This window comes from Panthera uncia (assembly GCF_023721935.1).
Source record: "Panthera uncia isolate 11264 chromosome C1 unlocalized genomic scaffold, Puncia_PCG_1.0 HiC_scaffold_3, whole genome shotgun sequence".
Taxonomy (NCBI): domain Eukaryota; kingdom Metazoa; phylum Chordata; class Mammalia; order Carnivora; family Felidae; genus Panthera; species Panthera uncia.
Window position 1 is genome coordinate 62,826,897 of NW_026057584.1, and position 24,258 is coordinate 62,851,154.

The following is a 24,258-nucleotide window of genomic DNA, read 5'->3' on the forward strand; positions in this document are numbered from 1 at the left end:
GGACTGGATGTGTGTGTGGTTGGGCCAGGATTAGCCATGGGTTTATGCTGGGGCTGGCAATGGGTACCTGGGAGTTCAGGATACTAATCTGTTTACTTTTATGTATATTTGGAATATTCTATTATAAAATGTTTAAAACATGATAAAACCATACTTTTTTATTTATATACAATTTTTTACAAAAGCGTGTAGTTTTTAAAGATGATTATACACACACACGAATACATATATACATACACACATATAATCAATGTTCTTTGGAATTAAAGTTCAAAAGTTAATTAGGCATTGTAAAAGCAGGGAGGGGCATACTGAGATTAGTTTCTGGTCTCGTAACTGTGCCTGGAATGCATAGCTTATTAAGAACAGACTGCTCACCTAATGGAAAGTGCAGTTTTGCTGTAGGTTTTTTACACTTCTAAATATACTTTCTTTTTAAAATTTTTTTAAAACGTTTATTTAGTTTTGAGAGAGAGAGAGAGAGAGAGAGAGAGCAAGCAGGCAAGGGGCAGACAGAGAGGGAGGCACAGAATCTGAAGCAGGCTCCAGGCTCTGAGCTGTCAGCACAGAGCCCGATGTGGGGCTCAAACCAAAGAAGTGAGATCATAACCTGAGCCAAAGTCAAACACCCAACCCACTGAGCCACCCAGGTGCCCCTTCTAAATATATTTTCAAATTTTCCCTACTTCTTTATCATAATGATAATAAAAAGTAAGATACCTCATTGCTATTTTATAAAATACATCAGATGCTTTCCTTACAGTCATCGAGTTGAAGTTGTATTTGTAAGCACCCAAATGTCAAATCAAGTGCTTTGGCTATTAACCAACAAAACTAGTCAGGCCCCAAGTATTTATGGTGCAAAATAATTTGTCAGGTGTTATGGGAAATACAAATAGACAACAAACTTGCCCATCAACAAGCTTGCAATGTCTGGAACAATTGTTTTTATTTTATTGTATTTTATTTATTTTTTAAAAATACTTTCAAGTAATCTCTACACCCAATGTGGGGCTTGAAATCACAACCCCAAGATCAAGAGTCACATGCTCTATTGACTGAGCCAGCCAGGCGCCCCACAATTATTGCTTTTAAATCTAAACATCTTTATCATCTAGGTGCACTGGATTCATTTAGTTTGCAAGATTTATGGGCACTATTCGATTGACTGAAATTTGTGAGATGCTATTAGCCTTTCAGATTTTCTGAATATAATGTTCTTGTCCTGCTTCAATACAATTAAATACACATGGCTTTTTGGTGATTGTTTCTTTTTAAAGGTGAATTATTAGTTTGAAAGCAAACTGCCTAGAAGCTAATTTGACTATAAAACATCACATCATGGGAATGGCCATGTTATTGTTAATGTTATTAATGAAACCGTCCCAAAAATAAAGGACACGTCCTTGTTATAATAGTCTGTTCAAGTTGATTGGCTGTAGATGCAGAAAATGACTCATAGTGGAGTATACCTGACCTAATGCAGGTCAGCTGCCCAGCCACCAGTGGCCCTCTGATGCAATGCCAAACATTTATTAAATAAATGTCCCAAGTGAACTTTTGTCTTATCTTTACAATGTCCTGGGATTACTGCCTGACAATGTCTCGAAGCAGGGGGCTGGTTTCTCCAGCTTCTCCCTGAATGAGAGCCTTTCCTTTGCAGAACAGGGACTGCAGAACCTGGGTTTTGGCTCTGTTCCATCTGTATGGAGGCTGGTTTAACATTTAAACAAAATCTCAATAATTCCAAGAATTTTTTTTACTATTATCTTAGTTCTGTTATTAAATAAAAATATGATGTCATCAGAGAAAAATAAACAGAAAAATCATTCCTTATTTAGCAAATCAGAGCAATCCTAAAGTTCAGTTTAGTTTGTCAAGTAGTATGCTACAAGCATTATCTCATTTAATACTCATAACAACCCTATCAGTTGTTAAACTACCAACTAATTTAAAGTTGAGAAAACAGAGACCCGAGAGGATTAAATAATTGGTCCAATTTACTTATCTAGTTATTCAGACCCAGATCTGTCCTACCTCAGAGTCCATACGAGTACATTCATGATCACTATCGCTATGTAGAGTACATTCATTTTGCCTTTTACTCCTATGATCTGTGTTTGTTTGTCTGCATATGTTTTATATTTATTTTATTTTTTTATCAAAACAGTGTCATATGTATTATTGGCTGCTTTCTAAAAAAAAAACCCATACACTTATCCAGAACACTTTCTGATATCAATAAATATTCTTTTGTTCAGTGATTTAAAAAACAAAAATTTGTATTGTATTCTGTCATATGGGTTTGTTCGGCTAACCTCCCATAATCAGACGTTTTGATTGCCTCTAATTTTAAAAAATTAAAAAAATTTTTTTAATGTTTATTTATTTTTGAGAGGGAGAGAGACAGAACGAGCAGGGAGGGGCACAGACACACACACACACACACACACACACACACACAGAATCTGAAGCAGGCTCCAGGCTCTGCACTGTCAGCACAGAGCCCGATGTGGGGCTCAAACTTGTGAACTGTGAGATCATGACCTGAGCCGAAGTCAGACGCTTAACTGACTGAACCACCCAGGCGCCCCTGAAGAACATCTGTAAATGAACATCGTCACACACATCTGATGTTTACTTAGAATAAATTCCTAAATGTGGACCACTTATGCATGTTTATATGGTCGAAGTTTCTGGTAGACTACTTCAGTAATGGACAAGCCTCCACATATCCATGTCCATGTGTGTAGTCCCTTCCCGTATTGAATCTGGGTTTGTCCATGTGACTGATATTGGATAATGAGTCATCAGTGGCAGTGATACAAGGACAGGTGTTAAAATGGCACATTGGAGCCTGCCTATTGGTAATGCTGTCACCGTGTAAAGTCTGGGCTATGTTGCTAGGGTCCCACAAAACAGCTGTCTGCCAGAACCAAACCACCAAACCCATGAGTGAGCCATCTCAGACTATTAGTCTGTTAGTCCATGAGACCATCAGTCACCAGATGATGGCAGCCTGGCGCACGACCCCCAGTGAGACACCCCCACTCCCACCCCCACCCAAGCTGGCAGAACCCATCACAATGCTTAACTCACAGAATTGTCGGCAAATAAAGTGGTGCTTTAAGCCACCAAGTTTTGGGGGTGGTATGTTATATAGCAAAAGCTAACTGATACAAGATTGAATAAGTTTGATATATATTTTTATGCAAGGTTATTTGCAAGTCTGGGATGGAACATGACACTGGGAGAGCTTGGTAACATTATACCAGCCAGTAGGTGGTTTCTTAGTCTTTTCTCATTAAGAAAAGACTTCTCTAATCTCATTTAATATGGATTTTAAATATGCAAAACATCTTTTAATTTCCTTGGAATTTCCATTAATTTTGCAGTAAACAGCAGTTTATATGCTTCCCTAGTAAAAAAGCAAATTATTTATGGTTCTCTGGACAAAGACAATTTTCTATATTTGCAAAGAGTTGAAAAATTATTTAATCATTACTATAACAGAACCAATAACTTATAAAATGATTAAAGCTTAACCTTTCTTTCAGCCTGGAAGCTTTCAGAACTTTTCCCTTCTGTCCTTGTAATTTGCTATTTTTTGCCAGGAACTAACCAAATATGGTTCTGTTTTTATTGACCTTCAATCTTTACGCTTCAAAAATTTTCAGCTCCATTTATTTCAATGATGATTGCTTCAGTTTTTTTGGCTTTGTTTCTTCCTTGGGGAGCCTTGTAATTCTTATCTTAAGTCTCCTATTTTCTATCACTTTTATTTATAATCTCTATTTAGGGGCGCCTGGGTGGCTCAGTCGGTTAAGCATCGACTTCGGCTCAGGTCATGATCTCACGGTTCGTGAGTTCGAGCCCCGCATCTGGCTCTGTGCTGTCAGCTCAGAGCCTGGAGCCTACTTCAGATTCTGTGTCTCCCTCTCTCTCTGCCCTTCCCCTGCTTGTGCTCTGTCTCTCTCTCTCTCTCTCTCTCTCTCTCTCTCTCAAAAATAAATAAAACATTAAAAAAATTTATAATCTCTATTTCATCATTTTCATATTTTTGTCCTCTTCCTCTACAGTCTGAAATAATTCCCACATTTAATGTAATATGTCACTGATTCCATTTCCTACAGTGTTGGCTTGTGGTTTACTACTTGTAATGAAGATTTTAATTCTGATAGTACATTTTTAGTTTCTTGCTTCTCTTCCATATCACATTCTGTTTTCTTTCCATGTCCTTGTTTTGTCTCCTCATATCTTTTACTTCTATCTCCTGAATCCGTGTCTTCCTATTTTCTTTCTTTCTATTCAGATTGCTGAACAATTTTCTAAATTTTTGTGTGGGGATTCTATAGAAAGTCACTTTCGGATCCACATACCTGTATTAGTTTGCTAGTGCTGCCATGACAAAAGATTACAAACTGCATGACTTAAACAACGGATGTTTATTTTCTCACCCTTCTGGAGGCTGGAAGTCCAAGATCAAGATATTGACGGGGTTCAGTTCTTCTGAGGCCTCTCTCATTGGCTTGCAGATGGCCACCTTTTCCCTATGTCCTCACATGGCCTTTTCTCTGTGCTTGCTCAGACACGATGTCTCTGTGTCCACACTTCTTTTTTATAAGGACATCAGTGAAATTGGGTTAGGGCCCCCCCTAGCAGCCTCATTTTAACATAATCACCTCTTTAAAGGCCTTATCTACAAATACAGTAACATTCTGAGGTACTGGAGATGAGAGTTTCGACATATGAATTCTAGAGGGACACAATTCAACCCATAATAGTACCTCAGTTATAAAAATCATGTTCCCTTTTCCTCAATGCTTGGCCACGCCACTTACAATTCTGAATTAGCCTTCACTTCCTGCGTATGCTGAGCCTAAAGATCAGCTAGAAATGAATGTTTATTGTCTTTTCTAGTCTTCTCTGAGCATGCATGCTGCCCTGGGCACGTGCATAGCTTTCTGGATTAGCTGGTATACTCAGGAGCTTTTCAAAGCCCTTATTCCCTGAAGAATCTCATTCCCCAATGCTTTCTTCCTGGCTTTTGTCATGTCTATTGTTTGCTTCAGTTGTTAATTTTTGTCCCAGGTGGCAGCACTTGACTGTCAACATTTCTGAAGAACATCCTCCACCCTAAGAGGGTTATAAGTTAAGTGAAACAAAGGTAGGCTTTTTGTGATAATTCTTCAGGGAAACCACAGACAGGTCAAAACAAATGTGATTCCTTGAGAGCAGTTTTCTCTACCTCCTCTAGTACCATGAATTCACACAGAGGATTCAAGCTGCCATCTTGAAGACTGCCATTGTACCAGGGAAAGGGATGGGAGAAGGCTGAATCAAAATGCCATAGAGATCTCTTACTATGTTCTAGTGGCCTTTCTCCTGCTTAAGTGTTCACTTGATTGCTGTAAACCCTTGCCTATTTTACAGAATTCCAATAATGTTGGTTTTTACAGTTTTTGCCAGGTTATTTGGTATTTCTGGGGAAGCACAAGCCCCTTCAGGTCCCTAATGTGCCATCTTCACTGACGTTATCAATCTGCTTGGACGATGTTTGAAGTCCTTTTGTGTATCTCCAAGTGGATAGTGGATTGATCCAAATACTACGAATTTGCCTTCTACAGTCTAACATACTTTCTTCTTTGATGATTGTGGAGGATACTGGCAGAATTTTTTCCCCTGGTTCAATGTGTGCATCTTTGTTATGCTAAAAAGATAGACTATCTGAAAAACTTAGTTTTTAGAATCTGCCACTAGAGATTCTTCTTGTTTTTAATCTACATTCTTACAGTCATATTTTAATCTCTTTTGATGATTTCTCCTTCTTTAGTCCAACCTCAAATGATGGAGTCCTTTCAGGGATCAATTGTAGATTTTTTTTTTTCCATTTTATGTTCTTCTAGGAGATTTTATTTTATTTTTTAAAATGTTTATTTATATTTGAAAGACAGAGACAGAGCATGAGTGTTGGAGAAGCAGAGAGAGACAGAATCTGAAACAGGCTCCAGGTTCTGATCTATCAGCACAGAACCCAATGCGGGGCTGGAATCCATGAACTGTGAGATCATGACCTGAGTGGAAGTCGGACGCTTAACCATCTCAGGAGTCCCTCCTCTAGGGGATTTTAGATCCTTCCAAGCCTGTAAATACCACAGAAGCTCCAATTATTCCAAAATTAACATCTCCAGTTCTGTAACTTGTTGAATTCAAGACCTAGTTGTTACTCAGCATTTCTCCATAAATCTCACAATATCCCAGAATAAACATATTAAAAACTGGACACTTAGTTCTCAGTCTTGCAATATTTTTCCCCCTCAGTTCTTTTCCAGAGAAAAGCCTTTGGATTGTTGAGGAAGTTCAAAAAGCCTTGGGTTTATAAAAATGATTTATCAGAGATGTTCTAATATTAATGAAACAAAATTAGAGAAAAGGAGACTGGAGTTAGGATAAAATTCAATAGCTGTGTCAAAAAACACAGCTGCAGATCCTTACAAGGGAAAATAAAAAAAATGTGAATCCATGGGAGTGTGAAAAAAAGAGGAAGTGACTTCATGGAGTTGGAAGTTATAAGTACGTTCGGTGCTTAGAGATTTAAGGTGATAATTGAGAAGCAACATTGGAAATCTGAGGAAGGATGTGCAAATAACATTGCTGTGAATTTTATCACTATTATAAAATTTAAATGGGAATGTTTTGGAATTTAGGATATACTAGGAGATACCAGAAATTACACATGGGGTTTCAGGCATGAGAAGGTATAAGTATACTTGTAAGTATTATACATTATTTTATTATACATTATTACAGAGACCAGTTTGATCACACATGGTCCCAGAACCCTCACATAGTAAATCAAATATCATCAGATGTTAAAGATTGGTCCTCAAATGTTATCACAAGTGATGCCATGATTGTCTGTGATCTCATGGATATAAAACTGCATCCATACCTCTGTGGCCACCAAACCAGTCAACACAGCTTCTTTAACTGGGAGCTGTTTGTAGCAGTTTAAGCACCACGGATGATTTTTTTTTCAGGCTCTAAGTAGTAGTAGGATTCTCAGCAGGGGTTGGAGAAACCAGCTCAACCTTAAAGTTGTTCCAAAAGCTGGCTAACCAGGCTTTGAGTGAGTCACAGCAGCATTTATCAGCACCAGAGCCTTTTCAGTAAGGTTACGGACAAACTGGACCATGGTTCTAGGAAGGAAAGTTTGTCACCTTGAGTGGCTGACTGAATTAGGTATAGATATTTTACAAGATTAGATATTTTACAAGACTTATAATAGGAAAGGGAAGCAGAGGCAGTGGAGGAGAGAAAAGCTTAATGCTTTACCAGTAAATTTGAATTGTCACTGACACATCAGGAATCAGGGCAAGGGAGGAGGGGAAGTCAGTAATCACTTAGGTGGGGAATCACTCAGAAAAGCCGTGATAAGTGATTGGAATGATGATGTGAGATGAATCATCAAGGAGTCACATAGTTAGACTGTTTTTTCTTTATTTCCTTCTCTTAATTTCTTGTGTCATTTTCTGAATTCTCTATGATAAGATCTGCAGAATGTATAAAATGGTGTGTGTGTGTGTGCCCAGGCTCTTTCTATTGTTCCCCCTTTTCTTGGCACGTAGCTCTTCATTTTTTGGTATGTCACCTTGTGGTCTCCAGACATAATTCCTTGAGGTCTGATTTGGAGAAAAATACTGTAACTTAGAATATGATGTGTTTCTGAGTTGGGCTTCTTTGGCACTAGCACACACAAACACACACTCCATACACATTCATTTATGCTAGAAATAAAGACATATGCAACAGTCCAGAAGAAAAAAAGGAACTTGTGACGGTCATTTGTACATGCCCATGAAAGACACGCGACACTTTGAAATGAATTTCTGGTAATTCAGGCGGCCACCCTTCCATCCTCAATAAGGAAGTGAGGATGTGCCAAATCTGCTACTGTGGGATGGGCTGTGGTCTAAAGGTAAGGGTGGCTGGCAGCATCCTGGGAGAGATAAGTATGGACTCTGAAATGCGGTCTGTTGAAAGCCCTGGGCTGACTAGGAGACTCCCTAGTGTTATGGCAACAACCTGCATGGCCGCAGAGTCAGATGCAGCTTGAATTTGGCTGCAAGTCCTTTATTTTATCCTGCCTTAGTTTGAGTTTTGATGCTCATGACCAAAGTCCTTGAATTAATCACTCTTATCCCATGTTACTTAAAAATGTGACATTTTCTCTGCACTGTTTCAATTCTAAATTGTTATGGCATTTTTCTGCAGGTAAAATTAATAAATAAATAAGGTGAGGCATTTTATCACTGAAAAAGAAAATTGTGACATTTTCAAATGTGTGCCTAGACAAGTCAGTGAGAAGCAATGAATTAGTGAATCAGCTCTAGATAACTCACTGCTTTAAAACTTTAAAGCTAAGTTTCCTGTGTATTAAGGAGTCACCCAGAGTTAGTAAGAGTGGAACTGGGGAGCTCTGAATTGCCATCTCCAAGAAAGCAGTAAAAATAATGCATCTTCAATTTTTTTCCTCAAAGCTATAAGACTAGTTTGCCAACATCTACCTGGATTGACAAGCTTACTGAAAAGAGAGCTGGATTTTGGTTTTATAAGTCTATTGGATTGTTGTTCAAAGACATGATTGACTAATTTGGTAAAACTGGTTCCTTGTTGCCAGGATATATTGTATTAACAATGAATTGCCTTGCATTAAACTAGGGAGTAGCAGATACTTTCTCACACTCATACGCTATTTATAACCACTTGGCGGAGATCATTGTGACCTCTGCTTGACGATGGTTTCCAAGATTTACATATCACTTTAAGAAGGGAGGTGTCCTGGGTGAAGCTACGACTTGAAAACCCAGTCTTCCCAAAGCCTCAGCAGGCTTGCCCCTCTCCAGTGAGAGATGAATTCATTTTACAATTCAAGTGACTGCTCAACGCCATAGGCACAATCTCTTCGTAGTGAATGTTGTTCTATAGCATTGTCTTGGATTTTCTTTTTCTTTTTTTTTTTTCACCTATTCTTCTCCCTTTTCCAGTTACTCATGATTTTTATAGATATATGTCCAACAACGAGCCTTCAGGAGAAGATGAGAACTAGTACACTCAAAGGTATGAGAAAAGATTTGCTCACAGATGAAATATATATTTTTGTGTCAGTTTTCCTCATTAGAGAGGGAAACAAAAATAGAAATTCTGGCCAAGTACTGAGAGCTGAAGAAGATAAATAGTTGTAGAGTTTAGTGTATTTCATCAGATAATTGTAAGCCACAACTTGCTAAGAGTGTGATGAAGAAGTCTCATTTGGTGTCGTTAATTCTATAGGGGGAAGATAAAATATCTAACAATATACTGAGGTTACCCAACTCACTATTTTTAACTTTTATCTCCACAACCATCTTAAAAGAAGCATGAAGACCATCAGGAAGTGTTTTATGAGCCAAATGTTTTACTCTAATGGCCAACCGAGTGGGGTGAGGCGGAGTCCCAGGAGCCAAAGCCAGATGTGACATAGGGTTGGGGCAGACTGTACAAGGACCCAAAGGGGATCTCAAAGACTGTTCATATTAGAGCCAGCTTTTGGGAGAAGTGGGCCCAGAGGCACAGGTCTGGAGTAGGATGAAGCTACCTCTAGGTTTAGGCTACTGGGCCATACTACTGAGTAGCAGCTTCAGGGCTTGTCTGCATTTGGATGGACCCGGATTGCAATGCAGACAGACTTCAAATCCATTGTAATATTCCTTGTCATGTCCAAATGAAGGCTCTGTAGTTTCTGCACAAACTAGAGCCTCCTGGAAGAAAAGCACTAACTGAACCACAGCTAGCATTTGGAGAACATTCAAAACCCGTAGATACATTATCAACAATAGTCAACTATGGAAAGAGCCCAAATGTCCCTTGACTGATGAATGGATAGAGAAGATGATGTGATATATACATCTCTCTCTCTCTATATATATATACAAGTAGATATATATATGTATATGTACATATATATATATGTATATATATATATATACACACACACACAAGCCATCAAAAAGAATGAAATCTTGCCATTTGCAATGATGTAGGTAGAGCTAGAGTGTATTATGCTAAGTGAAATAAATCATTCAGAAAAATACAAATACCATATGATTTCGCTCACAGGTGGAACTTAAGAAACAAAACAGATGAACATAGGGGAAGGGAGAAAAAGAGAGAGGGAAGCAAACCATAAGAGGCTCTTAACTATAGAGAACAAACTGAGGGTTGATGGAGGGAGGTGAGGGAATGGGCTAAATAGGTGATGGGCATTAAGGAGGGCCCTTGTCATGAGCACGGGGTGTTATTATATAAGTGATGAGTCACTAAATTCTATATCTGACACCAATTTTACCATACATGTTAACTAACTAGAATTTAAATAAAAACTTGAAAAAAAACCCAACAAGACCTATAGATATATTTAAAAGATTGTTAGCAGTATAAATTTTATTAAGCATCTTTATAGGCATTACTTTTTGTCATATACTTTATTCTTTTCATTTAATAAATTATATATGAAAAAGTAGTTTGCTTTTATTGTATACAATTGAGAAGATGAAGAAAAGCACCAAGAAGATAAAACTCATGCATACTCACATTCTTTTTTCTTATTGCATCCTAGTCTTGAATGTTTATTTTTTATTTTTTTTATTTTATTTTTTTAATTTACATCCACATTAGTTAGCATATAGTGCAATAATGATTTCAGGAGTAGCTTTCTTAATGCCCCTTACCCATTTAGCCCACTCCAGCTCCCACAACCCTTTCAGTAACCCTCTGTTTGTTCTCCATAACTAGGAGCCTCTTATGTTTTGCCCCCCTCCCTGTTACTATATTATTTTTGTTTCCCTTCCCTTATGTTCATCTGTCTCGTCTCTTAAAGTCCTCATATGAGTGAAGTCATATGATTTTTGTCTTTCTCTGACTGACTAATTTCACTTAGCATAATACCCTTCAGTTCCATCCATGTAGTTGCAAATGGCAAGATTTCATTCTTTTTGATTGCCGAGTAATACTCCATTGTATATATATACCACATCTTCTTTATCCATTTATCCATTGATGGACATTTGGGCCCTTTCCATCCGTTGGCTATTGTTGATAGTACTGCTATAAACATGGGGGTGCAGGGTCCCTTTGAAACAGCACACTTGTATCCCTTGGATAAATGCCTAGTAGTGCAATTGCTGGGTCATAGGGTAGTTCTAATTTTAATTTTTTGAGGAACCTCCAAACTGTTTTCCAGAGTGGCTGCACCAGCTTGCATTCCCACCAGCAGTGAGAAAGAGATCCTCTTGCTCCACATCTTCACCAACATCTGTTGTTGCCTGAGTTGTTAATGTTAGCCATTCTGACAGGTGTGAGGTGGTATCTTATTATGGTTGTGATTTGTATTTCTCTGATGATGAGTGATGTTGAGCATTTTTTCATGTGTCAGTTGGCCATCTGGATGTCTTCTTTGGAGAAGTGTCTATTCATGTCTTTTGCCCATTTCTTCACTGGATTATTTGTTTTTTGGGTGTTGAGTTTGATAAGTTCTTTATAGATTTTGGATACTAACCCTTTATCTGATATGTCATTTGCAAATATCTTCTTCCATTCTGTCGGTTGCCTTTTAGTTTTGCTGATTGTTTCCTTTGCTGTACAGAAGCTTTTTATTTTGATGAGGTCCCAGTAGTTCATTTTTGCTTTTGTTTCCCTTGCCTCCGGAGACGTGTTGAGTAAGAAGTTGCTGCGGGCAAGATCAAAGAGGTTTTTGCCTGCTTTCTCCTCAAGGATTTTAATGGCTTCCTATCTTACATTTAGGTCTTTCATCATTTTGAGTTTACTTTTGTGTATGATGTAAGAAAGTGGTCCACATTCATTCTTCCCCATGTCGCTGTCCAGTTTTCCCAGCATCACTTTCTGAAGAGACTGTCTTTATTCCATTGGGTATTCTTTCCTGCTTTGTCAGAGATTAGTTGGCCATACGTTTGTAGGTCCATTTCTGGGTTCTCTATTCTGTTCCATTGATCTGAGTGTTTTTGTGCCAGTACCATATTGTCTTGATGATTACAGCTTTGTAGTATAGCTTGAAGTCCGGGATTGTGATACCTCCAACTTTGGTTTTCTTTTTCAAGATTGCTTTGGCTATTCAGGGTCTTTTATGGCTCCATACAAATTTTAGGATGATTTGTCTTAGCTCTGTGAAGAATGCTGGTGTTACTTTGATAGGGATTGCATTGAATATGTAGATTGCTTTGGGTAGTATCAACATTTTAACAATATTTGTTCTTCCTATCCAGGAGCATGGAATCTTTTTCCATTTTTTTGTGTCTTCTTCAATTTCTTTCATAAGCTTTCTGTAGTTTTCAGTGTATAGATTTTTCACCTCTTTGGTTAGATTTATTCCTAGGTATTTTATGGTTTTTGGTGCAATTGTAAATGGGATCTATTCCTTGATTTCTCTTTCTGTCACTTCATTGTTGGTGTATAGGAATGCAACCGATTTCTGTGCATTGATTTCACATCCTGCAACTTTGCTGAATTTATGGATGAGTTCTAGCAGTTTTTTGGTGGAATCTTGTTGGTTTTCCATATAGAGTATCATGTCATCTGCGAAGAGTGAATGTTTGATCTCCTCCTGGCCAATTTGGATGCCTTTTATTTCTTTGTGTTGTCTGATTGAAGAGACTAAGACTTCTAATACTATGTTGAATAACAATGGTGAGAGTGGACCTCCCTGTCTTGTTCCTGACCTTAGGGGGAAAGCTGTCAGTTTTTTCCATTGAGGATGATATTAGCGTTGGGTCTTTTGCATACGGCTTTTATGATCTTGAGGTATGCTCCTTCTATCCCTACTTTCTTGAGGGTTTTTATCAAGAAAGGATGCTGTATTTTGTCAAATGCTTTCTCTGCATCTATTGAGAGGATCATATGGTTCTTGTCCTTTATTTTATTGACTTGATGAATCACGTTAATTGTTTTGAGGATATTGAACCAGCCCTGCATCCCAGGTATAAATCCTGCTTGGTCATGGTGAATAATTTTTTTAATGTATTGTTGGATTCTGTTGGCTAATATCTTGTTGAGGATTTTTGCCTCCATGTTCATCAGGGAAGTTGGTGTATAGTTCTCCTTTTTAGTGGGGTCTCTGTCTGGTTTTGGAATCAAGGTAATGCTGGCTTCATAGAAACAATTTGGAAGTTTTCCTTCCATTTCTACTTTTTGGAACAGCTTCAAGAGAATAGGTGTTAACACTTCCTTAAATGTTTGGTAGAGTTCCCCTGGAAAGCCATCTGCCCCTGGACTCTTGATTTTTTGGGGATATTTTTGATTACTAATTCTATTTCTTTACTGGTTATGGGTCTGTTCAAATTTTCTATTTCTTCCTGTTTCAGTTTTGGTAGTGTATATGTTTCTAGGAATTTGTCCATTTCTTCCAGATTGCCCATTTTATTGTCATGTGCTTGCTCATAATATTCTCTTATTATTGTTTTTATTTCTTCTGTGTTGATTGTGATCTCTCCTCTTTCATTCTTGATTTTATTTATTTGGGTCCTTTCCCTTTTCATTTGATCAAACTGGCTAGTGGTTTATCAATTTTGGTAATTCTTTAAAAGAACCAGCTTCTGGTTTCATTGATCTGTTCTACTGTTTTTTTGGTTTCGATAGCATTAATTTCTGCTCTAATCTTTATTATTTCCTGTCTTCTGCTGCTTTTGGGTTTATTTGCTGTTCTTTTTCTGGTTCTTTAAGGCATAAGTTTAGGTTGTGTATCTGAGATCTTCCTTTCTTCTTTAGGAAGGCCTGGATTGCTAAATACTTTCCTCTTATGACCGCCTTTCCTGTGTCCCAGAGGTTTTGGGTTGTGGTGTTATCATTTTCATTGTCTTCCATGAACTTTTTAAATTTTCTCTAACTTCTTGGTTAGCCCATTCATTCTTTCATAGGATGTTCTTTAGTCTCCAAGTATTTCTTACCTTTCCAATTTTTTTTCTTGTGGTTGATTTCAAGTTTCATAGCATTGTGGTCTGAAAATATGCACAGTATGATCTCGATCTTTTTGTACTTGTTGAGGGCTGATTTGTGTCCCAGTATGTGGTCTATTCTGGAGAACATTCCATGCGCACTGGAGAAGAATATATATTCCGCTGCTTGAGGACGAAATGTTCTGAATATATCTGTTAAGTCCATCTGGTCCAGTGTGTCATTCAAAGCCATTGTTTCCTTATTGATTTTTTGATTAGATGATCTGTCCATTGCTGTGAGTGGGGTGTTGAAGTCTCCTACTATTATGGTATTACTATCAATGAGTTTCTTTATGTTTGTGATTAATTGATTTATATATTTGGGTGTTGCCACATTTGGTGCATAAATGTTTTAAATTGTTAGGTCTTCTTGGTAGATAGACCCCTAAATTATGATATAATGCCCTTCTTTATATCTTGATACAGACTTTATTTTAAAGTCTAGATTGTCTGATATAAGTATGGCTACTCCAGCTTTCTTTTGTTGACCATTAGCATGATAGATGGTTCTGCATCACCTTACTTTCAATCTGAAGATGTTTTTAGGTCTAAGGTGGGTCTCTTGTAAATAGCATATAGATGGATCTTGTTTTCTTATCCATTCTGTTACCCTATGTCTTTTGATTGGAGCATTGAGTCCATTGATGTTTAGAGTGAGTACTGAAAGATATGAATGTATTGCTATTCTGTTGCTTGTAGAGTTGGAGTTTCTGGTGGGGTTCTCTGGTCCTTTCCAGTCTTTTTTGCTTTTGGTCTTTGTTTGTTTGTTTGTTTGTTTATTTATTTATTTTTCCATCTTTTCTCCCCTCAGAGAGTCCCCCTTAAAATTTTTGCAGGGCTGGTTTAGTGCTCACAAACTCCTTTAATTTTTGTTTGTCTGGGAAACTTTTTACCTCTCTATTTTGAATGACAGCCTTGCTGGATAAAGAATTCTTGGCTGCATATTTTTCTGATTCAGCACATTGAATATATCCTGCCACTCCTTTCTGGCCTGCCAAGTTTCTGTGGATAGGTCTGCTGCAAACCTGATCTGTTTTCCCCTGTAGGTTAAGAATTTTTTTCCCTTGCTGCTTTCATGATTCTCTTGTTGCCTGAATTTTCTGAATTTGACTATGATATGCTTTGTTGATGGTCAGTTTTTGTTGAAACTAATGGGAGTCCTCTATGCTTTCTGGATTTTGATGTCTGTGTCTTTCCCCACGTTAGGAAAGTTTTCTGCTAAGATTTGCTCTCATAACCCTTCTACCCCTATTTATCTCTCTTCTTCATCTGGACCCCTATGATTCTGATGTTGTTCCTTTTTTAATGAATCATTGATTTCTCTAATTTTTAAATCGTGCTCTTTTGCCTTAATCTCCCTCTTTTTTTCTGCTTCATTATTCTCCATAAGTTTGTCCTCTATATCACTGATTCTCTGTTCTGCCTCATCCTCGCTGCTGTGGCATCTGTCTGAGGTTGCAGCTCAGTTGTAGCATTTTCTATTTCATCCGAACTAGATTTTACTTCTTTTATGTCCGCAGAAAGGGATTCTAATCTATTTTCAACTCCATCTAGTATTCTTATTATTGTAATTCTAAATTCTGGTTCAGACATCTTTCTTGCATCTGTGTTGGTTAGGTCCCTGGATGTCCTTTCTTCCTGCTCTTTCTTTTGGGGTGAATTCCTTCGTTTCATCATTTTGAAGGCAGAAAAGGAATTAATGAGGTAAAAAAATTAAAATTAAAAAAATTAAAAAATTAAACACACACACACAAAATCAAATAAATGATGCTAGGTTCTAGGTGTGTTTTGATGTGGGTGTTGAAAGGGGCTTGATATATTACAGAAAAAAGGGGAAAGAAAAAAAGGAAATTGTTTGAAAATTTGAAAAAATGAATATACTGAAGTAGACTAAAGTGAAATGATGGAAGTGAAATAGAATTTGAAAAAATTTACACAAAAGTAAAAAATATAGTAAAAAAATTAAAGAAAAGTATTTTTAATAAAAATTGAAAATAAAAATGAATTTTTTCTCTTTCTGTATTCAAGAAAAAGGTAAGAAACTAATAAGAGAAAAAAGAAAAAAGAAAAAAAAAGAAAGAAAATTGAATAGAGGACCAGTGAACAGACTGAAATATGACTGAAATTACTTCATTTTTCCCTAGAAGTCAAATTGTGAAGTGCTTTATAGTCCATAAACTAAGCAGGCAGAGAGACTTGTGTTCCTGAAGAGCTAGGTTGGCCCAGTTGTGCAAGGCTCAGTGTAATGGCTCCATTATCCATTAGATGGCGCTGCTTATCTTACTGGGGTGGATTGTTGTGGCGCTTGTAGGTGCATAGGCGCATGCGCGGGAGCGTTGAAACTGGTGTCACTCAGCTACCCAGTCTCTAGTATTGAAACTCTGTTCTCCCTGATCAACAATCAGGCATGGTCCTTTGTCTTCGGCTTCCGTCCACTACCCACTTTTACACTGTCCGTGACCAAGCCCCAGGTAGCACCTCCCTCCTGAGTTTTATCTCAGATGGGACTGTTTTTCCAAACCCCTTACTTCTGAGGGACTGCGGCTTTGACCCGCTCCACCCCTCTGTGGAGGGTCTCACTGAGCAATGGCTGGGTGCCGGCCACACCCAGGAACGTTTGTGGGACTGTGCTGCTGCCGATGCCCAGAGACTGTGGCCAGTTGCCAGCCCACCACAGAAAAAGTTCACAAGATAGTGTAGCAGCAGCATTTCAGGGATTATGGAAAATCACAACACACATCTGGCACCAGGCTTCACCCTTAGTGATCTTGTTCTAGCACCAGAGAATGTGGTTGTTCTCCAGGGTCCACTGGGGCCCTGCCTTTGGGGGACCCATACAGCCTCTACCAGGTGTCCTCCCAGCAGGGGAACCGCCTCTCCCTGTGTGGCCTGAAGAACCCCGGACTCCACTCTGCTCCTGAGTATTCACCCTTCCCACCAAAGCACCGCCAGGTATTGAGCCACAGAGTTGCAGACTCTGTGCTCCCCCTGTTTATAGTCTTAATGGAATTTAAGCCCTCTCCTTTCTCCTTTCTGCCTTTTTAGTTCAGTCCCTGTGGCTGTTTCCACTTTTCCACTTTCTCTCCAGCTGCTTTTGGGGGGGGTGCTTTTCCCGTATTCTCCTCCCCATCTCTGCCCTCTCTCCACATGCAAAAGTAATTCCCTGTCCTCTGAAGCTTCTCTCTCCCCCAGTTCACCTCTCCATGCCGTGTACCTGCTGAATTCTGTGGTTCAGATTGTGCAGATTGTTGTGTTAATCCTCCAATCAGTTTTCTAGGTGTGTAGGATGGTTTAGTGTTGGTCTGGCTGTATTTCATGGATGCGAGACACACAAAAAACTTCCATGGTATTCCGCCTGCATACTCACGTTCTTATAACTTACAGATAATCACGTTTACATTTTCATGTTTTTTCTTCTTTTCATCTTTTTTATGTGTCTACAAAACGAAATGAAGAATATACTGATTTTGGTAGATGCAAAATATACAAAACTCACCTAACTGCCTGCCTGGAGAAGAGTCACAGGATAAGGAAAGGGGAACAGAAAAATGCATAGGTTATTGTTCACAGTGTTCTATTGCACTAATATCAGATCATCCTTGCACAAATGTACAGTCAATTTTTTGGATATCATTGACTTATTGGGAAAGGAAAATATGGACTATTAATATATCTTATTACAGGTATCAATCATGGGCATCTTTGACTAGGCAGAATGAGATTGAGAAAGTTCACTTAAAAAAAATATTAAAGCATGGGGTGCCTGGCTAGCTCAGTTGATTGAGTGTCCGACTTTGGCTCATGTCATGATCTCACAGTTTGTGGCTTTGAGCCCCATGTCAGGCTCTGTGCTGAGAGCTCGGAGCCTGACACCTGCTTCAGATTCTGTGTCTCCCTCTCTCTCTGCCCCTCCCCCACTTGCTCACTCTCTCTCTCTCTCTCTCTCTCTCTCTCTCTGTCTCTGTCTCTCTGTCTCTCAAAAATAAATAAACATTAAAAAATATATATTCAAGCATGTATTTTTCAGGGCAGAGTCAGCCAGACTCATGGTGCAGTATGATTAAGGAGGATACCTAATCATTAGCTTGGGGCATGTTGGATCTGGGGTGAATACCCACATGCCATCCAGATAGACTGAAATCTCAGACTCAAACTAAACTTTACTCATTTTAGGGCATAATCCCTCACGGGTCAGATCAACTGTTTTCTGGCACTTGTGCTGCCAGAGGAGTCACTGCCCTGCCCTCATATCCAAAACATTTTCTTTCCCACAGGCAGCCTATTTTCCCAGGATCTTTGGCACAGATAATTTCTAGTAGATTCATCACCCTGTAAAGATGGTATTACAACTTCCATTTTACAGATGAAGAAACTGAGGCTAGTGGAGTTTAAGTAACCTGCCCAAAGTCACATAGCTGGGAAGTGAATTCAAATCATTGTGATTCCAAAGTCCATCTCTTTCTCTCTCTCTCTTTTTTAAAATCTAATTTAGTTAATGTATAGTGTAATAGTGATTTCAGGAATAGAACTTAGTGAGTCATCACTTACATATAACACCCAGTGCTCATCCCAGCAAGTGCCCTCCTTAATGTCCATCACCCACTTAGCCCATCCCCTCACCCAACACCCCGCCAGCCATCCCTCAGTTTGTTCTCTGTATTTAAGGGCCTCTTATGGTTTGTCTCCCTCTCTGTTTTTATCTTATTTTTTGCTTCCCTTCCCCAATGTTCATCTGATTTGTTTCTTCAATTCCACATATGGGTGAAATCAAATGATATTTGTCTTTCTCTGACTTATTTCACTTAGCATAATACACTCTAGTTCCACCCACATTGTTGCAAATGGCAAGAGTTCATTCTTCATGATTGCCGAATAATATTCCATTGTATATACAGATCTATCTATCTATCTATCTATATCATCTACTTGTATATGTAGATAGATGGATAGATAGATAGATAGATATCACACCATCTTCTTTATTCATTTATCAGTCAATGGACATTTGGGCTCTTTAAATAGTTTTCCCAGGGTTTTTGCACTTACTGTTCCCCTATAAATTCATGTACTTTCTCCCTCACCTCAGGAGCACCTTCTTCATATGTTACCTTCTTCAACCACCTGCTTTAAAATGATAACACACCTGCTCACCTCACAAACACACATACACATACCCCCATCATATTCTTTTCCTGTAATGTTTTTCTCCATAGCATTTATCACCATCTGCATGTATGTTGTGCTTATTGTTTACTATCTACCTCTCCTTTCCCCCACACCTGAATATAGGATTCTTGAGGGCAGGAATTCTCAACTGTTTTGCTCATTCTTGTATCCCAGAGGTTAGAAGAGTATTTGGCACGTAATAAGCACTCAAAAAGTGCTTCAGTTGAGGCTTTAACTGGAGGACAGCAGGGACCACAGCCCTACTTGTTTTTAAACCATAAACCATAAAGAAAACTCACCTACTGCTAACACAAAATAGGAATGATTAACTTGGTATTCATCCTGCCCTAGCTGGTCAGGGAGCCAGAGTTGAAGGAACAGAGGAAGATGTTACTAAACCTCGAAGGGGTTCAGAACAGGTTGTTGTTCCGTCCTCAGTTTTTGCATCTACTGGATGAGGTGGTTGAACAGAACATCTGCAATATTGTTTACAACTCTAACACTCTATTTTTATTATCTCCCTTCACATCTACATGCCAAACAAAGAAAAAACTTAGGACACTAGGACCAATGAGAAGCTCATTTTCACCCTGTGGGTGTTGTCAATAATTTTACCAGAACAAAGGTCACAAAATTCTACTGAGAATCTTCTCCCAGCCAAAGCTACAATCTCACAGCTGTGCTGTCTTTTTGGGTTTGTGTAGAACAAATTTCTTTTTCCTAGGTCCTAATTGGTGCCAAACCCAATATTATTACATTTGCATTGACTCGGACGTCAACTTGTCCCAGGACTTGTCAAACCAGTTCAGATGGAGGGAATATCTTAGAAAACTTTCTTGTGTTTGCTGCCCTTGATATATTGAAATTTTAACATATACATATAATAATATACAAAATTTGGAGCTAAATCATAAACCATTGTATATGCAGGTTTCAGTAGAGACAAATAGAAGATACTGAATTTTTAAAGAGTTTATGGCAGAAAAACTTTAAATTAAGAAAATTTGATCTTATCATTGATTTGATCTTATTTTCTTCAAACTGAGAAGCACTGGCCCATCACCTGCATTTCAGAGCCTGGGCTGGAAGGTCAGCATAGAGTGGTATAGAGCATAGACTCTAGAGTTATCAATGATAGACTTTGGGTGGGTTATTTAACCTCTCTGTGCTTCATTTCTCTTAACTATAAAATGGAGGTAATGATGATAGCACCTAAGTCCTATGGTTTTTGAGGAATCCAAATAAGGAGGTACAAAATAGACTCTTCAACTGAGCCAGGTACCCAACAAAGGCTTGACCAGCATTGGCTATTATTACTCATCACTGGAGGCCACAGTGAGGTGCTCTTAGGAAATGGTTAACTCAGTCAGGGAGAGAGAGAAAAAATAAGAGCATTTGAGAAAAATGTTGGAATTAACAAGAAGGGAGAGGAACAGGTATGGATAGCACAAAGCCGCTGGAGAAGCCACATATGTTTATTTGACTTGGATTTCTGTTAGTTTAAACCCTTAAAAAAATCATTTATCTGGTGGGTAGAGCCTGAGGTTGTTGACTGTTGAGGCCAGAGTGCAAGGGTCATGTGAGCCCTCAGAGTTTTGAGCAAAAAGGCTATTTCACATGTTCTTTCAAGTCATCTATCTTCACGCAATTCTGGGGCTGGGTCAGGAATATCAGGGGCCTGCAACGTAAGGACTTTCCAAGAGTAATCTTTCAAATTGAGGGGAAAAGTTTAAAGTTGTTTTTTTTTTGTTTGTTTGTTTTTTGTTTTTTTTGTTTTTTGTTTGGTTTTGGTCTGGTTATGTTTTAAAGTAATTTCTTAAGACCAAGGGCTTATGAGAAGAAATGATGTAGCCAGAATCACAACGTTCTTGCAGGGTGTGGGGGAATGGGGTACCAGCGTCTTGCGCCTCCTTTCAAGGGAATCCACACCTTCCAAAGCCTGTTGAAGCCCTCAGCTGGCTTCCTAAGCCCACTGTGTGTTTGGGGTTATTGTTTTGAGTGTATTCAACCTTTCCTCAGATGTCACTGAACTGTGCTTAGACTGGCCTTCAGGGCATTGACCCGTCAGCAAATAATGTTTTAGAAAAAGCTTGAATTCTGTTCAGTGTTTAGCAATGATGAAAACTGAAATTGGAAAAGGTTGTAAAACCTTTGACTCTCCACGGTAGAGTCTGTTGTTTTCCTGGCTTCCTCAAGTCCTCGCTCACAGGTAAGTGACTTCTATTCTTTACAGCATTTGAGGACCATGTTCTGCAAGTCCATTTCCTCCAAGTTTTACTTTGTGGGGTATTGTGTTTCTGATTCACTAAAGGCTATCCTCTTGTCATGCAATAAACAGTACCATAATGCCATAATGCTTGGATAAGAACTTGCAGAATATATTAGTAATTTAATAATATATTATACAATATGGGTGACTCTCGGTTGCTGTCTCATTTATAGCAATGTTACTTTATGCATCAATTGTTTTGAGAGAGAGAGAGAGAGAGAGAGTGTGTGTGTGTGTGTGTGTGTGGTGCAAATGGATGAATGGATTGAATAATGTGCCCAAAGTAAAAATGCTAGAGAGCTTTTTTGTCTTGGGTTTATGAAAGTGCAATTCTGTTTGCACTGATAACCACAAATCCCATCTGGAAAGCTGGTGCTGTTTTAATACAGAACTATGCCAACTTCATCTTCTCTCCAACACCATGCTTACATCCCTCATTCTCCCAGTTTTCAATAATTTAGATACTAAAAAATATGAGCTCTGGATGTGTGGCTAGAGGGGAAACATTGATTTCTAGAAACTAATTTCCATTTTTAGGTTTCTCTAGCCAGTAGAACTCACATGTTGTGGATGATTTGAACACATCAATCAAATATTATTCATGTTGAAGACTGGGAATAAGGTGTGGTAATTCCAAATGTTTTGAGGGAAGAATAGTTAACTAGATATATTAGAGACAAATTATAATGACTGTACAAAAAACTCTAATAGTGGTTATTACTAAGTTTTTAAAGTATTAGCTTATTTATAGGCTCTTGTTTAATAAAGTTTCTTTCTGTGTGCAGCCACAACCCCCACCTCACCCCCACACCCCTACCCTACCACTCCAGACTTGGCTACCCTCCTCCTGTGCCCTGTAACACTCTGTAATTATCTCTGGAGGCTGCATTTCCCTACCTGGGAGTTACCGTTCACATGCCCTTTCCCCCACTTGATTGTAAGCCCCTTGAATAATTTGTGTGTCTTCCTAGTAAGAGTAATGGTGACAAATATTTACTGATGAATTTGAAATAGATTATGAAGTAGTGTAGGAAAAAAAAAATTGCCCAGTCCGCAGTTTTAAAAGACACTGAAATTACTAAAAACAAAACAAAACAAAACAAAATGCCTGAGTTCTATTGCAAGAATCAAGTGTTAGGGTTGTGTGTTGCTTTGTGCAGATGGGAGAACTGTGCACATAGAAACCAAGACAGACTGGGAGTAACTTTGAAATTAAACTCTCTCTTCTTCTAGAGCAATTCTTTAGTCCTCCATTTAATTTCTTTCCTACGTTCATCAGTCGTGGCCCTTGGGGCTAAAGGGGCCTCATTTTTATCCCGTCTCTGGAGATGTCTTCCACGTTGTTGACACACACCATCCTGCCACAACCTGCTTATCTGCCAAGCAGTGGTTTTCTATTTGTCTTGCTCCTTAGCATAAACTAATATTTCTCTCCTCCTTTTTTTAGTGTTTATTTATTTTTGAGAGAGAGAGAGAGAGAGAATGAGTAGGGCAGGGGCAGAGACAGAGGGAGACACAGAATCTGAAGCAGGCTCCAGGGTCTGAGCTATCAGCCCAGAGCCCAATGTGGGGCTCAAACTCACGAAACATTACATCATGACCTGAGTCAAAGTCAGACACTTAACCGACTGAGCCACCCAGGATCCCCTATTTCTTTCCTCCTTTTAATGATCCTTGGGAGAAAACCCAAGGTTTGCTGGGTTTGATAACAACAAAAGTGCTCTACCTGCATTGCAACATGTCAGCAGTGACAGATATTTTAAGGGCTTTAAGAAATCTGAATTGGTGGCCAAGGAAGTGACTTCCAGAGTCAAGAGGAGCAAGAGAAATTCCGCTTTTCTCTCCAAGCAGCTCAGGGAAGGGCAGTGTGTGGTGCTGGCGACCTTGAAAGCTTTTACACAAGGGAAGTCCTGGCAAAAGAAAAACCAAGGAGAATATTCACAATGTGACGTGGGGTGGGGTGTAGGCCACTCCCGATCCTGGCCTCATACCCCTCGCTATCCCTCCAGTTCCTCAATGTCTGTTAGGGCATTTAGATCCTCCTCACTGTGTTGGCCTGGATGTGGAAAAACCTCAGCCTCTTCCTTCTGAATTCAGTCTAGATCAACATGCTTTAAAAATAGTATTTGGGAGAAAATGAAATGGAAAGCAGAACAAATCTCCCCAGAGACAATTGGAAACTAGAACACTGATAGAGTAGAGAAGTCATCTCCTAAAGTGACAAGAGTCTGGGCACCAGTGGCTTGGCTGTGTGGCACCACAAGCCTATTTCTTTTGGTCACCTGAGGCCTATCTGCCCAGGAGTGAGATGAACTGTGTGGTTCTTGCCCTTGTAAATGAAGGCACTCACTGCTTGGCCTGGAGGAATTTCTGCTCATCCCAAACAGATTTCCTAGTCCCTCTGGGTGTGGACTCTCAAGTTCCAAGCCTTATCAGAGTGTTGGCTTTTTCAAAAAGAATAAATATGATCATATCTCTATCTTGCCTAAAAGTGTATATTTGTTCCATTGCCATTGGGATAAGGTCCCACATCCTCAGTGTTAAAGATGAGGCCCGGAGGAATCCACCAGCCACATCTTCAGAGACATCCATCCACTTTTCCTCACACTGGCTGGACATTTTCTTTCTTTCTTTCTTTCTTTCTTTCTTTCGCTTTCTTTCGCTTTCTTTCCTTCTCTCTTTCTCTTTCTTTCTTTCTCTTTCTTTCTTTTCTTTCTTTCTTTCTCTTTCTTTCCTTCTTTTTCTTTCTTTCTTTCCTTCTTTCTTTCCTTTCTTTCT

The 24,258-nt window shown here is 38.9% G+C and overlaps 1 protein-coding gene and 1 pseudogene across 1 annotated transcript in view; one reads left to right on the forward strand and one right to left on the reverse strand.

The window, feature by feature from the left end:
• Positions 1-6,886: 6,886 nt before the first annotated feature.
• LOC125911401 (ATP synthase subunit g, mitochondrial-like) lies at positions 6,887-7,257 on the reverse strand (annotated as a pseudogene).
• A 13,536-nt stretch (positions 7,258-20,793) lies between these two features.
• Positions 20,794-24,258, forward strand: part of ABCB11 (ATP binding cassette subfamily B member 11) — a 91,355-nt gene continuing 87,890 nt past the window's right edge. Inside the window, exon 1 of the mRNA XM_049616086.1 lies at positions 20,794-21,420. The gene's annotated coding sequence lies outside the window, so the exon portion shown is untranslated. The remainder of the gene's footprint in view (positions 21,421-24,258) is intronic.